This window comes from Ambystoma mexicanum, chromosome 6q (genome assembly GCF_040938575.1).
Source record: "Ambystoma mexicanum isolate Mex_15411 chromosome 6q, UKY_AmexF1_1, whole genome shotgun sequence".
NCBI lineage: Eukaryota > Metazoa > Chordata > Amphibia > Caudata > Ambystomatidae > Ambystoma > Ambystoma mexicanum.
Window position 1 is genome coordinate 1,394,753,931 of NC_090937.1, and position 21,537 is coordinate 1,394,775,467.

Sequence of the window (21,537 nt, forward strand, 5' to 3'; positions counted from 1 at the left end):
TATCTCAGAAATTGTACATTTTAGGCATAAAAATGCTCTCTCATAGAGAATGTGGCTGCTATGAAGCTGCTGATTGTTTAACCAGTACTGCTTTGTTTGGAAAATCTGAAAATATAGTATGGCTAAGTCTTGGTCCTGCTAAATCTAGAAAAAGAGTTCTCAAATCATACAATGACATAGAAACAATAGCCAAAAATTATCCCAACAGCCAAGACATTTTGAAAAACAATTTACTGGACAAATACTACCCAAACAGGAGTACCACTTTGGAAACCATGTGTCTATACCACATACAAAAATAATTTAAAACCCGATGAAAAAAAGGTAGATTTAGAGTGACAAATTGTGAAGGCAGCTTAGTGAAACTTACCAAATCAAGCTTAATTAATCATATCAAATTGTCATTAAAAACTCCTCAACATAAAGAACTATATTACATGTCCGTGCTACAACTTTTTAATCCATGGAGAACAGAAGAAGAGTTACTAGATAACTATGACTCCTATGAAGACGCTTTCAAAGCAAATGAAAGCACTATAACCGATGTAAACTTTACACAGTACAAAACAATGTTGCACAATGAACAGCAACATGAAGAAGAACTCCAGGCCCAATTAGATAAGATACTCCCGAAAGTAGTCATCCTTCTGTAGCAGGAAGCGAAGAACCACTGGGACAGACACTAATAGCAAATGAGGCAGAATTAGCCATGACAGAAGGAGAAAATACCATGGGCCTCATTATAAGGCTGGCGCTCCCGTACTGAAGGGGGCCGGTACGGGACCGTCCCCTTTCATTCTGGGAGCGCTGATTACGAGCTTCCCATCGCGGGACCCGGAACGCACGCCTGGTAAAACCAGGCGTGCTTTCCGGGTCCCACGAGGGGAAAAGGGAGGCAATAACGGGCCAGATGTAATCTGCCCGTTATTACCTCCCTCCCCATTCCCATTTGAGCCCTATTGGGGCTCAAATGGGGATGGGTTCCTGCCAGGAGGTATTACCGGGTCCTCCTATGTCAGAGTAACCCAGTAAGTCCCCATTGCAGGACCCGGTAATGGAGCCCGAAACGGAGGCAGCTATCTCCATTCTCGTAATGACGCTCCTTGTGTCACTATGAAGAAGATACAGAAGACTTAACTGTACTACAATCAATATTGAACAAAGAGCAGTGTACCATTTTTCAAGAAGTAACACAACAAATTGCACATTATGTACAACATGAAAATAAAGAATGTACCTGCCAAAATTACAAACCTATACTACTATACGTCAGTGGTGGAGCTGGTTCAGGCAAAACATTCTTAATCAATATCATCAGCAAGTTCCTTCAACAATTGACAAACAACAAACTGTCAGCTGTTGTAACTGGCCGCACAGGTTTAGCTGCCTACAACATAGGCGGTGTCACTTTACACCGATTACTACTCCTTCCGGTAGAACACCAAAACAAATTAGAATATTACAAACTTTCTACAGAAGCTGCAATGGAACTACGCAGAGTGTTAAAACAAAAGAACATGCTACTAATAGATGAAGTGAGCATGGTCTCCAACCTAATGTTGGCTTTGATTCGCCTCAGATTACAAGAAGTACTTAAAACAAACTACAAAGAGCTCTTTAGAGGAAAACACATTATTGTTTTCGGAGATCTTCTTCAATTGACACCAGTGAAAGGTGAACCTATTTTTAAAACCTTAGGACACAAACTCTGCCGTAAAACTGTTGGCAGCATAGGAAATGTCAACCTTTGGCAACATTTCCAATACAGAGAATTAACAGAAAACATGAGCCAATCTGCAGACCTCATTTACGCCAACATTTGAAAAAGTATTAGAGTTGGTGTACTATCTCAAGAAGCACAAGCAATATTAAAAACCTGGCACATCCATGCACTTTATGGCCTTAACTCATCTGCTACTGATGTCATGGAACAATTAGCACACAAAAATGTCAATTGTATATCCTTAATGCCACCTTGTGCAAGCTGTTCCAAATTAAATGAAACAATGTTGGAAAAAGAAATGCAACCAATAATTGAAATTTGCTCAACAGACATGGTATGTCTGGTATGACACTACCCATGTGTCAAACTGGCCACAACAAGACTACATAACTTAGAAAATTACATCTCCAACAAAGCTGATTTGGAGAAAATATTAAAATTATCATTAAACTGTAGCGTAATGCTTAAACCTAACCTTGACGTGGAGCAATGACTAGTTAATGGAGCACTGGGTACAGTTGTTGGTTTTCAAACATACCCACGTGACAACAACATTCAGTTTGTCAATATTCTCTTTGACAAACTTTCAGAAGTAAAAAGGATAGGGCGCTCAACAGCTCGATTCCTTCTTTTCCAAGACATGTATGTACGCAGAGAACAATGTTCTCTAACTCTAGCATACGCAGTCACCATTCACAAATCCCAAGGTCTTACCCTAGATAAAGCATTGATAGATATTGGGAACACAGTCTTTAAAGAAGGCATGAGCTACGTAGCTCTATCACGCTTACCTACACTTGACGGTCTATTTCTAATCAACTTTGATGCAAGTAAAGTAAACGCTGATATTCCATGCATTTTAGAATACAATAGACTACGTTAACTATACACCCCCATCTAAAAACATATCCTGTTTCACAAAAAGGAAAACGTTGTAAAAGAAAACTACTTCAAACAGAAATGCAACAGGATCTCACTGCAAATCCTCCAAAGAGAGTAAAAGAAGTTAATACTTCATCAATTAACACAACCAAAGAAGAATCTATTACTCGAAACAACACACACTCTGAAAAAATGACTTGGACACAGAACTATCTGGTCCATTCAAATTTTCAAACATAACTGGTGTAAATTGCTACGCAAATTAGCAATCAATATTCTATTTCAATTGCCACCAATTGTTGACAACATGTACTTACACAGTAAAGACCAATTGTGTTTGCAAATGTTAGTCATTCATAGAAATGCAACCAACAATCCTGGCAACACATATTGGGCCTCATTACAAGTGAGGCGGAACGGGTTAATGGGCTCTGCTAAAGGAGGCGGACCCGTTAAACCTGTTCCGCCTCCTTACAAGCTCCACTCGCGGGACCTGGTAAGTAACGCCTGGTCAAACCAGGCATCCTTACTGGGTCTCGTGAGGGGAAGAGGGAGGAAACAACGGGCCGCTCGTAATAGGCCCGTTGTTTGCACCCTCTCCCATTCCCATTGAGCCCTATGGGGTGTCCTATGGGGGTCTTGGGTGCATGGCCTACGGCCTACGGCCATTGGCCATGCACCCAAAACTCTAGGCCCTGGCCACAACCACCGCAGCATATCACACCCAGAGATCACACCCATAGAATCAAAATTTTAACTATGCCATATGGGCATTTTATATGTCCCCGGACACTGCGCGTGTTCAAAGAACAGTTTTATTTTGCTTGCTTACAGCACGGACAGGTATAGTGTCCTTAGGCCACCGCCGTTTTGGATAATTTCGGACATCCCGGACACCGCGCACGTTCTTAGAACAGTTTCAACTTGCCTGCGGACCGTACGGACAGGAATAGTGTCCTTAGGACATCCCCATTTTGTTTAATTACAGACATCCCGGACACCGAATGTGTCCTTAGAACAGTTTCAACTTGCCTGCGGACAGTACGGTCAGGTATAAAGTCCTTAGGGCACCCCCATTTTGACTGATTACGGACATCCCGGACAGCGGGGCTGTCCGCGGACAAGACAAACACAAAGGGGATGCCTTCCACCTAAACAAATACAGCATTTGACCCATCTCTTACTTCCCCACCCTCCCAAAAACTCTCACACACCAACACACTTGCCAAAGTTATATTTCTCCCCCATTTGTCACTGCGCTGTCCAAGTTGGCGGGTGCATCGGAACAATCTGACGCACGTCACGCTCTTCACCATCCAATCAGCGAACACGTCACATGTCTGCGGACATGACGCGAGCCGATCAACCATTTGGTGTCCTGTCCGCGGAGCGAACAGGTAAGTGTGTCCGCGGAGCGGACATAGATATCACTAATTTTTTGAGACCCACTTTTTGATCGTTTTAAAAAAAAACTACTCAACGGATGTTCACCAAATTTACAAAAGCACGCTTTCGGGACCAAGCCGCTGCTCATGCCTCAACTTTGGTGAAAATCCGTCCAGCGGTTTGGGCTGTAGGCGTGAGCAAATCTTTTTCCCCATTCAGTCTATGGGAAAAAAATACATTTTTCGCCCCCCCCCTATAACTTTGCCCCCCCTGGACCAAAACCTACCAAACATTCAGAGGGGCCATATAAAAGGAAGGGAGAAAGAAACGCTGCATTGGCAATTTAGAAGAATAAAAAGGTTTTCAATGCTTTTTTAAAAGCAGGAATATTTCCTTTGCAGCAAAGATCTATTGGCAATTTGTTCCAAACTACTGCAGCCCTCACAGGGTAAGACCTCTCTTTCCCTTTGGCTTGTTTAGATCTAGGACATATCAGTCTCTTGGAATCTTTGGATGTAGAGATCCTGACATAATTCTGAAAATTAATGCGTGTATTCAGATAGATAGGAGCCTCACCGAACAGGCACTTATCAGTCAAAGTATTGATTATGAACTCTATCCTAGCTTCCACTGGAAGCCAGTGCAATCTTTTTCTGTAGGATGATATATGCTCACATTTAGGAACCTTGTTTGTAACTCTGACTGCATCGTTTTGTAAGATAGACAGCTTTTTTTACACAGGATTTACTTGCTCCACCTAACAAGGGATTGCAATAGTACAATCTTGGCAAAATTAAGGCTCTGACCACTGTGATGCAGTTGTTGTCTGAAATATATGGATTAATGAAGCACAAAAGCCTTCAATAATATTGTACACTTTTAGTGAAATTAGTAACTTGGGTATCACCATTTAGTCAAGTATAAAGATCTGCAGACATGTGTATGCTCCTACAGTGCTCTTAAATTGTATCTAAAGCAGTTGGTATTCCTTATTGGTGCTATCTGTCCCCTTCCCCTTTGACATTCCTGAAGGACACATATCACAAAAGCATATGTCTCCAAATGAGAGGCTTGTCCACACCTCAGGGAAAGCCTCTACTTTTAACCAAAAATAACTCAATGCCTACCCCTTTAAGGGTTATCACTCCCTGTCCTGCAGCGAAAATGACAATGTTCTCCGGGAGCTTAAGGATCCACTTCTCTAGCCCAAAAATCGACCAGTTTCTTCTTAATATTTTAGGATTCATCGATTTTACTTTATGTACTCTAATGCACTATTATCTAAAGATTTGTTACAGCGCATGTAATGTGATTAGTTGTTTTCAAATTTCATAAATTTATAATATGGATGTGTAAGTTTGCGATTGTTGGTATGAAATTTAATTGTGCATATTTATTGTTGGGTTGTGTGAGGTTTTAATGTAAAACCAAATCACAGTAATAAGGAAAAAAAAATCCTCTTGTAACTGTAACAAATAACTAAAGACCGTGCAGAGTCATGATATCTGCTGCTTTTGCCAACATCTAGCTCTTCAAGTATTATACATTTCTCACAAGGCGAGGAAGGAATTAATTCTTCGACCGGTGTCGAATCCACATTTTGTCCCTACTTTTTTTCGATTTCGCACTTTTCACGGATCGTTGATACAGAAAACATTATTCCATGTATTTTGCCCTGTCAAAATGTTCCAGAAGGTTAATACATTCAACAAAGATGCTTTGTGTTCGTCTTTTAATTTCTACTGTAATAGCCAAAAATACAACCCAGTTGGAAGTGCATCTCCCATGAAATGTTATTCAAATGGTATTCAAAGACTGTATTTCCTAACTGCAGAAAGACACTGCTCACCTGTCAATTACATTCTGATTGAGGTATCCAGCTGCTTCCCTCCCACAGGGAAATTCTATGTATAACAGAAGGTAGCCAACAGACGCGTCTTTCTGAAACCGGTATGACATTAAAAGTATGCATACATATTATTGAGTTGAAAGAAAATGTAACGTTAAGGTACCACGTTTTGCCTGTAGGTAGGTAGGTAGGTAGAATCTATTTTGTTGCTGCTCTGTACAGATGATGTAAGAGTCAACATTGTATTTGCACAAAAGGACATCCATTTTAATTAAGGGTTTTTCAGGTAAAAGCTATTGTTTTTCCTAAAATGGCAGTTAGCTCAGGAATATATTTTTGTTTGAGTCATGCATACCAAACCATACGGCAAAATAATAAACCAAGCAAACAAAGCAGTTTCCAATTGCTGTAATTGCATACCAATAAGAGTGATCCAGAAAGATGGCAAGAGATACGATGAGTCTGCAATTCCTGCAGCTTCAGGGAGGCTGGGATTGGCCACTTCTCTTTTCTCACAGCTATCTCCTGGAATAACGCTTCTGAGAGATCGTGTTGCTCAGGTTACCTGGTTACCTAGTTGAGAAACAGTTGTGATACTGCGATAACATCCTCAAAAGATGCAGTGTACCAAGGGCATCAGGTTCTTCTTTACAAAAAGTAATACTCTGCCATGATGCAATCGTGTGACTAAGCGTGTGCACGGTATTCCATCATGAGCAGAGGGCAGGGCTCTGAGCATGGGGGCATTAAAACCACTGTGTCTTTTATTCTGCCGATATGATACATGGAATAGCCCTGTTACACAAAGGCTGACAGGAAGAAAGCATAAGAAACAGAAAGGGTACTATTCTCAGTGTCCTGCCAATAAGAGCATCTGGCAAATATGGGCACAGAATTGTTATGCTGCACCATGTCTTCAAAGTACCAGAAACCCCGTATTATCTGTAGTAGGTCTGCCTTCCAGCTTCACTCATGCTTTGCCTTGAAGAGACTGATGTGAATCTTAAATTGCTATGGAAGATTGATAGAAACAAAATGGTATGGGAATGATGTGTTCATATAGAAGACAGACGTGGTTTTTGGAACCATGCTAGACCCTAACATACCATAGAACCTCCGACCCATCACTACAGTGCCCTTCCTCCTCATAATTTTGGATAGAGTAGCGTACCTCCAGATCCAAAACTTCCTGTAAACCAACAACCTCCTGCTTGTTTTTCCCATTAAATGGTCGCAGGTAATGTTACAGCATTATTTTTTTCCAACTTGTCACTTAGCATCCAAGCATTCATGTTGGTGCAAAGAGGGCAATTGGAGCAAGTGGGTAAGCAGGGGTTGGAAATATGCATGTCAGGGACCTGCTGCTGTTATTATTAAAAGCAAATAAATAAAATAAAAAACTAAGTTGATGGGGTGGGAGACTCCTCTAGGTTTACAGTGAACAACACATGGGGCCTCATTACATGGGCGGAGGTAACCATGGCGCTATCAGCGCCATGGCTACCCTCTACCGCCTTCTGGGTCCGGGTAGACGGTATGGGGACTTACCGGGTCATTCCGACCCTGGAGCACCCGGTAAGTCCCCATGCCAATTACCATTCCCCATTCCCATTTGAGCCCCCATAGGGCTCAATGGGAATGGGGAAGGAGCAAATAACGGTACCGCTATTAGCGGTACCGTTATTTGCTCTGAAGTCCCTCAGTGGGTCCCGTGCTTAACCTGTGGTCTGACCACACGTTAAGGACGGGACCCGCTGAGGGACCTCGTAGTAGGGCGGTAAGAGATTACCGGCACCGGTGCCCTTACCGGTGCCGGTAATCCCTTACCGCATAACGTGTAATGAGGCATATGGTGTCCAAAAATGAAATACAAAACAGGCTCAATAGGGATCCTCCCAATAAGACTGTTAGTGCATTTGTCCACACAATAGTAGAACTGGAGGCATATGTGGCTTCATCAGTGATGTCATCAATTATGTCATTTGTGATGTCTTCTTTGATGTCCTGCGTGTTAGTCTTAGCAGTGCATGACGGTGGCGTGAGTTATGTATGATTGCATAGCTTCCCAAAACTGGTACATTTATTGGGTTTTTCGATTTTACTTGCAACCATAACGTTCCTGTGAGAAAGATATTTCACGCAATTTGACATGTTTTTATTAGTGCATCTCAACCATAACGTTTTGTTACTGAATTTGATCGTTTTTTGTTAGTGAAACTTAACCATAACGTTTCATTAACAAAAAAGAAAGTCTTTCCCAGTGCCCCATAATTTCCTAATATCAATTTTCAATGGTTACACCTAAAATGACACTTGCATCCAATTTAGCAGATTTACCATCCAGGGACAGTATAAAAGTCTGATAAAAGTCTGAAGACCTGACTTCATTGTACCCTTGTTATGATAACAATATATTATTAAACCAACATTACTAATATTTAGTACATTCACATGTACATAATATACATCCTTTTACAATTGAAGGTTTACACATCTTAATATTAATGTTTCATTTAGCACATTATGTTATGTAGTATACCAAACACAAACAAAGGGGGTCCTGGGAGTGTCTCTCTACTGGCCCGTCTTTGTCCTGCCCAAGTGATGTGGAGCTGTGCCTCTCTAAGAACAGTGAGTAAGGGTTCTACATCTGGATTATCCTAGTAATTTAGGGTGAAAGTGTCAGGCAATTCACTTCTGAACAAGAGTGCCAGCAGCAGCTCCAGACATGTATGTTGGCCCGGTTGGGCCTCGTCAGTGAGGTGGAGCTGTGCTCTCTTAGAACAGTGAGCAAGGGTTCTATGTCTGGATTACACTAGTAACCTAGGCTGAAAGCCCAAAGCTACTTAATAGGCACAAACAAGGGGGGTCATGCGTCCAAAGCATAACTGTACACCTCATCTTATCAATTTACTACCACACTTCATACACACTGAGACACAGCAACCACACAGTGAAAAATAATCGGTGACAAAATAGTAAGTACACTTTCTTTTTGTAGTGTAACTAGCAAATATGACCATTGTATATTTTGACAGAAATGGCAAGCACACTTCATTGGCTAAAGGAGGGTGAGTTTCGTCTAACCCTGCTGTTTGGCTGTTTGCTGCTTTGTCGCTGGTCACCTCAACCTTATAAAGAGCACAAACCATTTAACAAATACAGTAAGAAAAGGAGGGGCAAATGTGGAAGTGGTTTCCCCATTAAGGACCAGCATCCCAATAAACTCAACATGTTCCAGGAAAAGGTCCCTTCTACCTGATTTCCCCACCCCCCTATTCCTCTGACCCATTGTATCGTCTGACACAAGACTATTAAATATGCCAGTCACCTCTTTATTTTTCCCCCAAAGCAGAAAGATACCGAAACGACAGCCCCACCATACCAATGCTCAGGGCTACACATATCCTGGGGACTACAGGGTGCAAGCCCGTGCCACACCCATTGACCGATAGATTCCCCCGACCCTTAAAACCATCTGGAACGTGCTAGGACACCTATATAACGTATATGACCTTTGGACTGAAGAGACGAGACAAATGGGGACTGCGGGAATCCTCCTTTGACCCACACGACTCGGCAGAAATTCACCCATTAATTGCTCTCGGCAGAACAAGTAATCGAGCAGCATATCACGTGCAGAACTTTGTGCATCTCTGACAGCGCCATACACAGCGCGATTCTAGCGTACACCAATATAACATACTACGCTCTCAATCATTAACCAATGATCCATTCACTAGTCCTGCTCTATGATAAATATACGATTGCACACAAAGTCACATCTACTCACCTGCCTCATGCTGTTTGTCTGAGACGTCCTGCCCGCCGCACAGTGCCTGGTGTTCGACCTTGCTTTTAGCCAACCTGGTGGGGCCATCCGTCAGACTATAATGGAACGCGTCTCTACTGACTTGAAGATGCCGCACCCTTACATTACCTGAAGTGTGATAGGACTGTGTCACCAATCCGTTGTCTCAAATGACTGCCCTGACAGACTCAATGAACAGACCACAAACAAGATTCCAAACGCTATCGTTGATGCAGACTGGGAAACACCCAGTGACTGTGAACAAAACTTTTAACAACTCAAAGCAAGCAGCATACCTTGCCTCAGGCACGATTATTGAAGCTCCTCATAGCAAGTAAAGGAAATGGATCAATAACCATGTTGAGTAACCCAGCAAGAACAACAGATAGGGGACCAGTGGGTACTGGACCTCATGAAGGAAATAATCCTCAAACTCAAAATAATGAGACACCCATGCTGACTCTTCGTTCAGTAGAAGCAAGGACAGAAACCTTAACAGTCTAACAACATTGCTTCCTATACTAAGAAATGAAAGCGTCCCCCACTTGAAAATCGATCCTATTAGCTCGGAAAGCACCTATACCAAACTAATGGCTGACAAATTGGAAACATGAAGCACACAAAAAGATTGTGCAAAGCTAGCAAAACAGAGATGGAAATCATTACACAAACGTAAAACAAGATCTTAACTCCACGAAATTCCACCAAATCTAGCCACAAACCAACAATTACATTGATTGTCGCTTGATCTAACAGAGATAGAAGCGCTCATGGAGCTGCAAGAGAATAAAAGGATGGCAGCAAGAAATACCTTTTCCAAATTCCAGAAAGATGATCCAGAAAAACACTGCATGATACCAAAAGCAGAGGACCATCAACTGACGAGTACCCCATTTCCAACAGGATAAATAACAACACTGCAACCTCAGCCTTTTGCTAAAATGAACTGTTTTCTATCACACCCGCAGCAGCAGGAATCAATTCCTACAACAATGTTAGACCTGCAGAATATGTTAATTGCCGTAACAACACAGGCTATGATTACCTATATGAAACTGCAGGAAGCTCAGGTCGAAGCTTCACGAGAACAAGCTACCATCCTGGTTTACACATATTCAAAGCAGAAGATACATGAATTATTGGTGTCGAAATTGGATGATCACCTACAAATTGAGGCTGAAACCAGTGCTCGCTGGCAGCAAAGATTGGCTGATGTAGCGAGGAATGACATAGCCGAAAAAGTCCACCTTACTGATGCTCTACTGCAATTAATGGATGCTACTGTGAAAAAAAAACTACAGGAAAGCAAGTGTTCCAGAACTCTCTAAGTACCAACCATAATAATGTGGCGATACAAACTAAACAACCCACAGCCCCAATAACTACGTCAACTGGCAAACGCCTCACAAAAGCGACCACTTCGCTGGGTCCCAAGAAATCTTGATTGATCTTATTATCAATCCTATGCCACCCCCTTTGACGCTGAGCAACAAGGAAGCACTGCCCAGTCAGGACCTTACGATCAAAAACAAAGAAACATATAGCATTTTTCATCAACCACGACTGAACACATACAATCATCCAGCCACACAAAATGAAGAAACAATATAAAAAGCAACAGAGAGGTTCCAGGGCATTCCTACATAATTTAACTACACCAACAATCAATCAGACAGCAAATTCAGTAATGACACTGAAGAAGTATGTAAGTCTGCAACTCATGGAAAATAGTAATCTGAATGTAACTCAGCATAAACAAATTAAGGCGAAGCCAGAACATAAAACAAGGGCCATATTGGCAAATCAGGCAGGAGAAATCGATGCTGCCACAATTGAACATGTAATGAACCTGTCCACATACTCCAGTGAAGGAGAAAGAAAGAGTGAGCATGGGGAACCATTGATTAATGACTCCTCTTTAGTTATACTAGACACTTATGAGCAGACACACTCGGAGCACCAAACCTCAACTAACTCCACAGATGAAAACACCTTGATAACAGAAGGATCCAGCCAAAGTAACAGATTAGATATGGATGGCACGTATATTTTGGATATTTCATTGCAGGACACAACTTTACCTGAACCAACCCCGAACACCTTGAAATTGCCACACTTTATGGACCCAAGGACACAGAAGCGTCAAAATAAGATCAAGTTAGAAAGATGCGACAGAACAAATGATGGGCTAATCCTAAATAGGACAAATATCCTGCAGCTACTGCATGTCATGCCTGAGTTAAAAAAAAATCACAACAAAGGACATACAATTAATTGAGTTTCTAGATCTAAACAGACTAGATTGTATTGCAATAATTTGTGTGGAGTTTGAAACATTAATGTTCATTGAGGCACACCAAAATGATCTCCACAAAACTCAGTTTTCACCTTACAATCATTGATATTAATGAAACCTACAGAGAGAAAGAACTTAAGATCCAAAAAGAAGAAATCCAAAATCTATCAAGATGTTCATCAATAAGTGCCTGTGTAAGTGCTTATTCGGCTGTGCAGTATATTGATCCTGAAAAATAATGCAACCGCCTACAACTACAAGAGAAATATTAAGCTCAGAGAGGGAGACAACCATTCTGGAGAGAAATAAGCAGTACACAAACAATAATGAACACCAGCTTGTGTGGAAATCACTAGCAACGATCCTCTCAGGAAAATCAAACCCTGACAATTTGTTTGTGGAATACCCGTGGTAACTCTCACCTTTATATTAAGGTAAGAACGGAATTTGAAAACTCCGAAATCATCTGTCTACAAGAGACATGGATACATCAAAAACCGATATGTGAAGGTTATACAGCATAGATGAATCCCACAATTTGTGGTCAGAAAGGACGTCCGTCTGCGGGGCTACTTATCCTAATAAAAATAGGGGCACAAATAAATGTGATCGAGAACAAGAATATCAGCCCTTGGATTCAGATTGTAATACTGCTACAAATTCTGTCTTCTAGTAATGAAGAACCCCAGGGGGAATCATACCCTACCAACCAACATTCAGCGCTCTTTAACACATACTGGAATCCTCAAAAAATAAAAGATGAAACATACATAGATGCATTCCTGACAGCTATGGATGAAGCTGCCATTAAATATCCTCAGATCGCATTTATTATATGTGGTGTTCTGAATATCCATTTTCACTCCAGAGATGGTAAGGAACTAGCACACACAAGCTAGAGGAGCGAGCTAAAAGATGGTCGAAAGTGATGCGTAACAGGAATATGATACGACTCAACCACCTGAATGCTGATACCAACATACCGACACCGACCTGGTCCTATTACTTATAACGATCCGGCCACATCAAAGAGACTTTACTACGGAGCAACAACATATTCACAAACGATAGTGACCATTTCATCATGATCCTTGCATTTTCTATTAGACCACTGCCAGCACGAGTAAGACTCCCAGATATGGAAATAAACCTGGCTGCAACCTGGCTGAAATTGACCCAACATCAAATTAGTCAATTTGCAGATACCTTTAAGAACACAATGATGCCTGATAAAGGAAAATTGAATTATGAATGGCTACTGCATCGTTTTCGCCACTCGGCCACACCTATGAAACCGGCGAAGGTAGAATGACAGCATGCGTATAGCCTTATGATAGTGGCAAAGAAAAAAGATCTAAGAGCCCAGTTGAGACGAATTAAAAAGGAACCCGCCCATAGGAGAAAATTGATGATCAAAAAGGAAAAACAAAAGTATAAGAACTGGCTGAAATCGGCAAAGATTATTCTCGAACAGAATGACGTGGAAGTAATGATGAGAGCTATGGGCTCTAGGAACTCCAAAGACCTATGGTTCCTCTTGAACCAGCACCCGTCAAGGACTGATAACATGATCTCAGAGGTCCCCAAGGTCAGCTGGATATCATACTTCCAATCTCTCTATCAAAAACGGCCATGACCCAGAATGGAGGATAACAACAATTCTCTTGAGAAATGGTCGATTAAGATTGACATTGGCGAGATACATGAAGCCATCACCAAACTAAACGTTTCCAGAGCACCAGGGCCGAACGGCCTATCAAACTCCATCATCCAAAAGCAGCCTGAAACAGGGGCAAATGTCTGCAAACAAATTCAGGAAATGATAAATTGGACAAATCAGATTCCAGCGTCATGGCAAAAAGCAATATTAATTGCTATTCCCAAGCAGGGGCCAACAGAACAGCCTGGCAATTATCGTCCGATCGCCCTCTTGGATTCCCTAAGGGAAAATCTTTGCCAACATTCTACTCATAAAATTGAACACCTGGGCGGCAGCAGCGAAGTGCCAAACTACACGGCAAACAGGTTTCGTTAAACAGGTTGAGACAGCATTCATCGATTTACATCTTGCCTTTAACAAAATAAATAGGAACCTATTATGGGAAAAAACTCTTGAAATGGGGTTGTCCTAAAGACATAATGGAACCAATTAAATTTCTGTACTCAAACACCAGCGTACAGGTACGGATGAACAAGAATGGCTTACTGACACAATCCATAAAAACATGCCACGGACTGAAACAAGGGTGTCTCCTGGCCGCTGCACTGTTTAACTTATTTACATCAGACTTTGAAGAGACAGTGGCTACTCCCTTGATGAAACGACCAAAACTAAATTCAAGGCCGGTTGCTTGTATTTTGTACGCAAAGGATATTGTCATCTTTGCAAAAACTCCAAGAGGTTTACAAATAGCCTTGAACAACATCCAGGGCTATATAGAGGTAAACAAACAAACTTGAAATAAACGTGACCAAAATGAAAACTTTCACTCTCTCTTGACAACGATGATCACTGAAATCAAGCCCCCCATTTTTTCTACAAAAGGAAAAATGTGATCAAGTTTCAATGATCAAGTACTTGGGAGTCTGGATTAACAACACTGAAACAGAGCAACCATGGATTAAAACTTGTAAGTGCAAAACACTCATGCTGGCGAGACAGGGTTTGATCCCACATAATAAATTTGGGAAATTCTCGCTGAAGCCTCTTGTCCTCTTCTACAAGCAAAATGTAACACCCATTTTGACTTATGGAAGAGAGACTATAATCAACATGCATGAGGACGTATGGGACAAACTGTAAAGCATGTTCTGGAAAAAGGTTCTAACACTTCCAAACTCCATGCCAATCACCTGCATCAGGCATGAACTTGAGTTTCAGTCCTTCCACTCAATACTAAGGTGGAAGCAATTCGGCCTGCTCAGAAAAATAATGAACGACGACCAGATCCCCGCATTGAATATTCTTCGTAGTAACCCAGAACACATCACTGCAAAGGCATTGAACAAATGGAAAGAATTTGTTAATCATCACCGATTCGAAAGTAATATTTCATCAATGGACACTCTACTCAATAGACCACAAAGAGCAAAACTATACCTCACAAGATGTGACTGGATAAGGACACAAACTGTCAAAAATCAATACAAACGTACGCTCAAATGTAACACCGAAGTCAGAGCTCTGAATAAAATGCCTCAGTACCGTAATCTTTTTCCGGACTGGGCGGTCCCTGTTACATTCATGCGACTCAGATTCAATATCTTGCCAACTCAAGAAATTCTGGGGATCAGATCTTGAGGAAATACCCTGGATCAGACGTGTAGATTCTGCAAAGTGGTAGAAGTGGAAAGCCTCTATCATCTCCTGAGGCAATGTCCAGCTCTCTCAGAAAAAACGTCTTGCTATTGGACAATTGTGCATAAAGGACAAAAATCACTAGACCCAGAGGAATGTTGGTCGCTGATACTATCTCATACTAATAGAACAATGACAATTGCAGTGATCCGATTCTGGGCGGCAATACAGTTAGAAATAATGAATGCTCAATTTTTCCTTTTGGCCTCTTATGAATTTTCTAAATGTACAAATCTAAGGTTTAACGATATAAACCCTATGCATTTTAATTTTTTTAAAAACAACGTTCTTTCCCAAGGATGAAATGAGTGATGACCAACTCTCTTATGGTAAACAATATGTAGGTTCTAAAGCAAGCACATCATGTAATTTATGGAGAACTTATTTAAATATTAATTTTCTTTTTATACTGCATAATGTAGAAGAAGAAGCCACACCCAAAACTAATCATGAAGAAGCTCAACAACTAAAAACACAATCCCAATTACCAAATCTATAAAATGAAATCTTGAACTTGTCTTTAAAAATAGGAGAATGTAGTAATGATTGTAAAGAACTTGTAATATATAAAAATCATGTAAGTAGAAATGTTGCTTTTCACTGCCCTACTTGTACCTGTCCCTTTTCCCCCAGCAATCACCTGAATCAATTCATGAAAATATAAATGACAGATGCTTTTATTAACATTCTCTCCCTCCTTCTCCTCATCATGACTTTGTACAACCTTCAAATTCCCCTATTTTAGTTTCACACTCTGATTCCCCATCCATTTCTAAATACATAATTACACATCTAATTGGTATATATAAATGCCACAAAAGTTTTTCTTTGTAAATATATAATCTAAACTAAAAAATATAATGTTGCAATCTATGTATAAATGTTTCACATGTTTCTTGTCCGCGGACTATAATAATGTCTGTGTCTGCATATGTACATACCAGTGTCCCCCAGAGGTCCCAGGACAAAGTCACATGGCAGTGCCCGTGTGGCTTGCTGACATGTGTGTGATCAGTGATCGCGCTTCGCAGACATCATTAAATTCAATTGTCAGCCACTCTAGGGACTTTCAAGTTAGAACTGCGCTTCCACAGGTCCCATACCATTCTTACTTTGTTTCTAATATTTTCAAGGCCTTATTTGGGTGTCGATTTTTGTAAACAGGACAATAGCCTGTGGCCAGTACCTCCAAGGCAACCCACCCATTGCTTTTAGTCATTCACCATCTGGCACAACAGGAGAGAAGATCTTCACTTGTTGGGATCATACACATCTGTTTTTGGAGCTGCAAAGGCTTTTATTATGGCTTTACCTCCTTTTCTCCAGTGTTCACCACCACCACCTGGAGGACTTGGACAGGGGAATAGGGGCCCTGCAGCAGATGACATGCAGGAGGAAGAGGAAGAAGAGGAAGATGAAGTAGTGGGGAAAGTGCCTACTACGTCAGGTGGGCAAAAGGAGTTGTCAGTGTGGAGGTTTTTCACCACCATTGGAGGGGTGCCAAAGTGCAAAATTCTCGCTGCTTAAAGAGGTAGCACTCCTTTGGCACTACCTCCATGCACCACCACACCCACACATTTCACACGGATGCCCTGAGAAAGATGATTCCCTACTCAGGGAGTAGGATAACTGGTCAACGGTACTTTGTATGTACTGTGGCACAATCATCTGCAGGGCAAAAGGAATCTGAAGCACCTTCGAGGGGGGATTAAAAGCGCACGAGCATGATTTCCCCCACTTTAGTTTTTTTGTAAGCCCTACATCTTTGTCCACATGTCCCACCCTTATTGTGGTTGATGCCGCTGAACCTCCCTCCATCCCTCCTGCCTTCACTCCCTCCCTCTGTCAAATAAAATACCCCCCAAACAAAAGGAACTACCTCTCAAAGTTTAAAAATAGAATGAGACAAAAATACTCTTGTAGACTCCATCTACTTTATGTTTATACTTAAAGTAGTAAGACTATATGAATATGTAACATTTTCATTAGCATTACACCGTATGGTAGACAATTTGTATAGCACAGAAAGGAAAAGGTGACAGTAATACATTTCTGTGCCAACCCTTTCCTCTGCCATACAAAATGTTAACATCAAGACTAAGGTGCATAGGAGGTGTTTAGCCAGTGGTTATGGCTTTCACACTCATATTACACTATCATAAAAAAATTACTCACCCCCTTCCCTGCAATCATAGAGTCTGTGGACAGTAAAACTATCGGCAGACTTCATGGTGAATTAAAGGGGGGGATTTTAATCTCAATGTAATGTTTTTCTTACTACAATGTTGGCTCTTAAAAGAACATTTTGTTTGTTGCATGTGCTATATCTACTAACAAATGCTGTACTGCATATTTTACTTATTTGTTTTTTATAACTTTTACAAAAACGGATTCAATTTTGTTTTTTGGTTGTATGTACTATATCTGCTATCAAATGCTTTACTGCTTAATTTACTTCTTTAGTTTTGTTTTCTTTCACAAAAACGGTTTCAAAGCATTCTGAATTTTGGAAAGAAAATGTTCATTTCCAACATCCGTTAAATGTGCTCCATCTCTTCAAAACATGTTCACTCCATCATATTTTATATTCTCATTGTGGAAAGATGGCATTGCGACATCTTTTTCAATTTGTGGACAAAACAAGTTATATGGCTGTTTGAAACGCACCATATTTCCACACATGGGTAATATACTACTGTAGAGAAGCCCCTCAAGGTTCACACCAGAAAAAATACTGCCCACTATGGAAAAAGGCCCAGCACACCTCTTGAGGGAAAACAACGTTTTTATTTCCACAAAAATTGAAAAGCACCAGCAAAGGACTCTTCTGTCACGGAACGTTCTGTCAAAATCAGTACAAGCAACACGATATTGAAATTGATATTGATGTTTTATTTGTGTCACGCTCATACATAAGTGTTTCAGAGCACGATGAGGCAAGGAGGGGAACAAACGAGAACAAAAACAATTGTCTTCCTAAGCGCAGTGACATTGAGAATGTGCAAGTGCAGGGGAGAGGAAAGAGGTGGAAAGTGCTGAGCAAAGGAATAAAAAACAACAAGTGGTAGTACAGCCAGCAAGTGGCAAGTGCTAGGTTTAAGGCACAGACAGGGGGTGTCTGATAAGTGCAGAAAAAGGGTGAGTTGGGGGGACTGCAGGGTTACAGATACAGACCCAATTGCAAGGGTTGCCAGGAGACAGTGCGGGTGCGTGGCAGGTTGGGCAGGTACCTGGGCCCGAAATCAGAGGGTAACCAGGTGCAAGATGTCGAAGTAGAACAGATCAGCAGGGGAGAGGAGAAGCAAATGCAGAAGCAAAGAGGAAGGTCTTGAGGTGCTTTCGGAACCGGAGATGGTTCTCTTCAAGTTTTAGAGTGGCAGGGAGGCTGTTCCAGAAGGAGGCCCCAGCCGAAGACAGAGATCTGCCCCCAGCTTGTTTCTTAGAGAAGTGACTGACACTGACGGAGTTGGAGGTTGAGGAGTAAAGAGCTCGAGAGGGAAGATATTTACGGAGGGAGAGTTGAAGGTATTTTCGACCTGTGAAGGCATACAGCATCATCAGTGATGTAAGTTACATAATGTTCACATCCGAAAGGCTGGTTGGTGCGCACCTATACATAGGCTACCTGCTCCATAGGGGAAGCCAGGTCATTGGTCCCAGCCCCGACTGCCCATCTTCTTCCATGTGGGTTCCTCCTTTCGTGCCATTAGATGTGAAGCTACAACTGATTGGCAATTATGTGAAGAAAAAACAATATAGGCTCTATCTCTAATCTGATATGCACCTGGTACTGCAGACATGGGCTAGGCGGCTACTTCGAGGCCATCTCTTCTAACAAACTACAGCTCAATTCCAGACACATTGGCATCCAACCAAAGTGCCCCACCCTCGTTTTAGCTATGTTGTTTTATCCCTAAAGGCACCTCGCTCCACAAATCACGAGACCTATGGGTAAGGCAAGTGATCCCTGTTTTCAGATTGGTTCTGATAAATTGGGGGTCTAACAGTTTTATGGTTGGTGGTTAGGGACTGACTGGTATCTTGGAATGCATGGGGTCTTGGGACTGGGGCTTTTGGGTGCTATCCCTTAGAGCTGGGACAGGGAAGGTTGGAGACTTGTGCCCTCCTTCTCATGGGATCGCTTTTCAAAGAGAGCTCTCAACCCTCTCGGAGCCCTGCAGGGCAAAATCCTTCTGGGATACAAAATGTTGGCAACATTAGACAAAGAAGGGTCTATGAATCTCTGCAGCTCTGGCCTTTTTCACCGGTGCGCAAGCTACAACCTATTACTTCTATGTGTGTGGCTTGGGTCTGCAGACCTGCTTCAGCACAAAACTAGGCCTCAATTCCATTATGGCTTCTACTATCTAAGATGGTGTTTCACTCTCCATGTATACAAGAGCAAAAATGTACAACGCCCTCCCTATGGCCCCTAGCGACACCCATCTCTCCCTGTAAACCCACTAGCACCTACTGCGCATTCCCAGGCATCTGTTTAATCGAAAAGCGATGGGGGTTCTGGGACGATTGTCCCTCCTTCCCAACAATACCTTCCAGTTTAATCCACAAACTCCATACCATAACACCTCCACTCTTTCAAGTCCAAGATTTTCAGAGATGCCATACTGCTCTGCACATGCCATCAACCAATGAATTCCCAAATCTCCTAACATCCACACAGTCTGCTTCTTCAAAGCCATGCTTCCAGCACTTCACACAAGAAATAAAAACACTTGCAACCCTGTGCTCCTGTACACTTGAACTCCTCCTCCACAACCATGGAACCCGATTGGCTGATACCCTGAGGTCTCCAAACGTTTGCAACTGTCTGTGGTCTTCACAGTCCTATTTCCATGTAGGGCATTATTAAATGACACACAGGCGAGCCTGTCTACACTTTAATACCTGTCTTTTGATATAAACTTTTCCTTCATCTTTTAAGCACGCTTCTATTATTCCAATCTTAATATAACCTACCGCTGACCCTCTGCTTGTATCAGATTTTCATCCCATCTCTTTATTGCCCTATCTCTCTAAACTACTCGAACTACTAGTGTACTCCCAAGTCTCTTCTTTTGTTTCTAATTTGTCTATTCTTCCGTGATTTCAGTCTGTCTTTCTCCCACTCTACTGAAACTGCTCTTCTCTCAGTTCTGAATTCCCTACTAACTGAATGCTATTGTAAACATTCATTTCTTCTCAGCTCTTTCAGCTGCTTTCAATACCGTTGATCACTCCTTTATATTGGCTTCTCTTTCATCCTTTGGTTTTTCTGGTTCTGTCCTTTCCTGGTTCCAGTCATATCTGTCCCAAAGAACCGTTTCTGTTTCGTGGGCAGGTCAAACCTCTGACACCTTCTTGCTTGCTCATGGTGTCCCATAAGGGTCTGTTCTGGGTCCTTTTCGATTTTTCCTTTACACTTTCCCTCTCGCTGCAGGTATTTCTTCATTCAGTCTATCACATCACTTCTACGCTGATGATACTCAGCTGTTCCTTTCGTTTTTCTCAGATATCCCCATCCACTTGTCTATCAGCTATTAAATCTTGTATGTCTAATCACTAACATACACTTAATGTTGGTAAAACAGTGGTTCCCTTTTTTTCCTGCAATCACTCTTCCTCCTCCTTTTTCTCCTTCCTTTGTTTCGTATCCCCATCCCAGCTTTCTATTTCCCTCACTACTTGCAATCTGGGGCTTCACCTTGACTCTACCCTATCTTTTGACCACTATGGGCATCATTAGGACCCTGGCAGTATGGGTTTAATCGTTAAAGGTGCCGGCGCTGTTAAACCCATACCGCCCTATTACGAGGTTCCCTCGCGGGACCTGTTCTGAACGTCTGGTCAGACCAGACATCCTTTGCGGGCCCCACAAGGGGACCAGGGAGCTAACAACGGGCCTGTTATTAACGGGCCCGTTGTTAGCTCCCTCCCCATTCCCATTGAGACCTATGGGGACTCGAATGGGAATGGGGATGGTCCAGGTCCTGGTTCCCTGAATGGGGAAAAACCAGGCCCTCCATGGTCAGAATGGCCCGGTATTTCCCCATTCAGGGAACCCAGACCTGGACCCGAGTTTGGAGGCAGCCATGCCCTTATTAAGGGCATGGCTGCCTCCAAACTCCTAATGATGCCCTATATCTCTCTGTCTTCATCTATATAATATTTGTAAAGCTTGCTCCTTTGTAACATTTCAAGCTTCAAAATTCCTAATATCTTCATTGATTTTCTC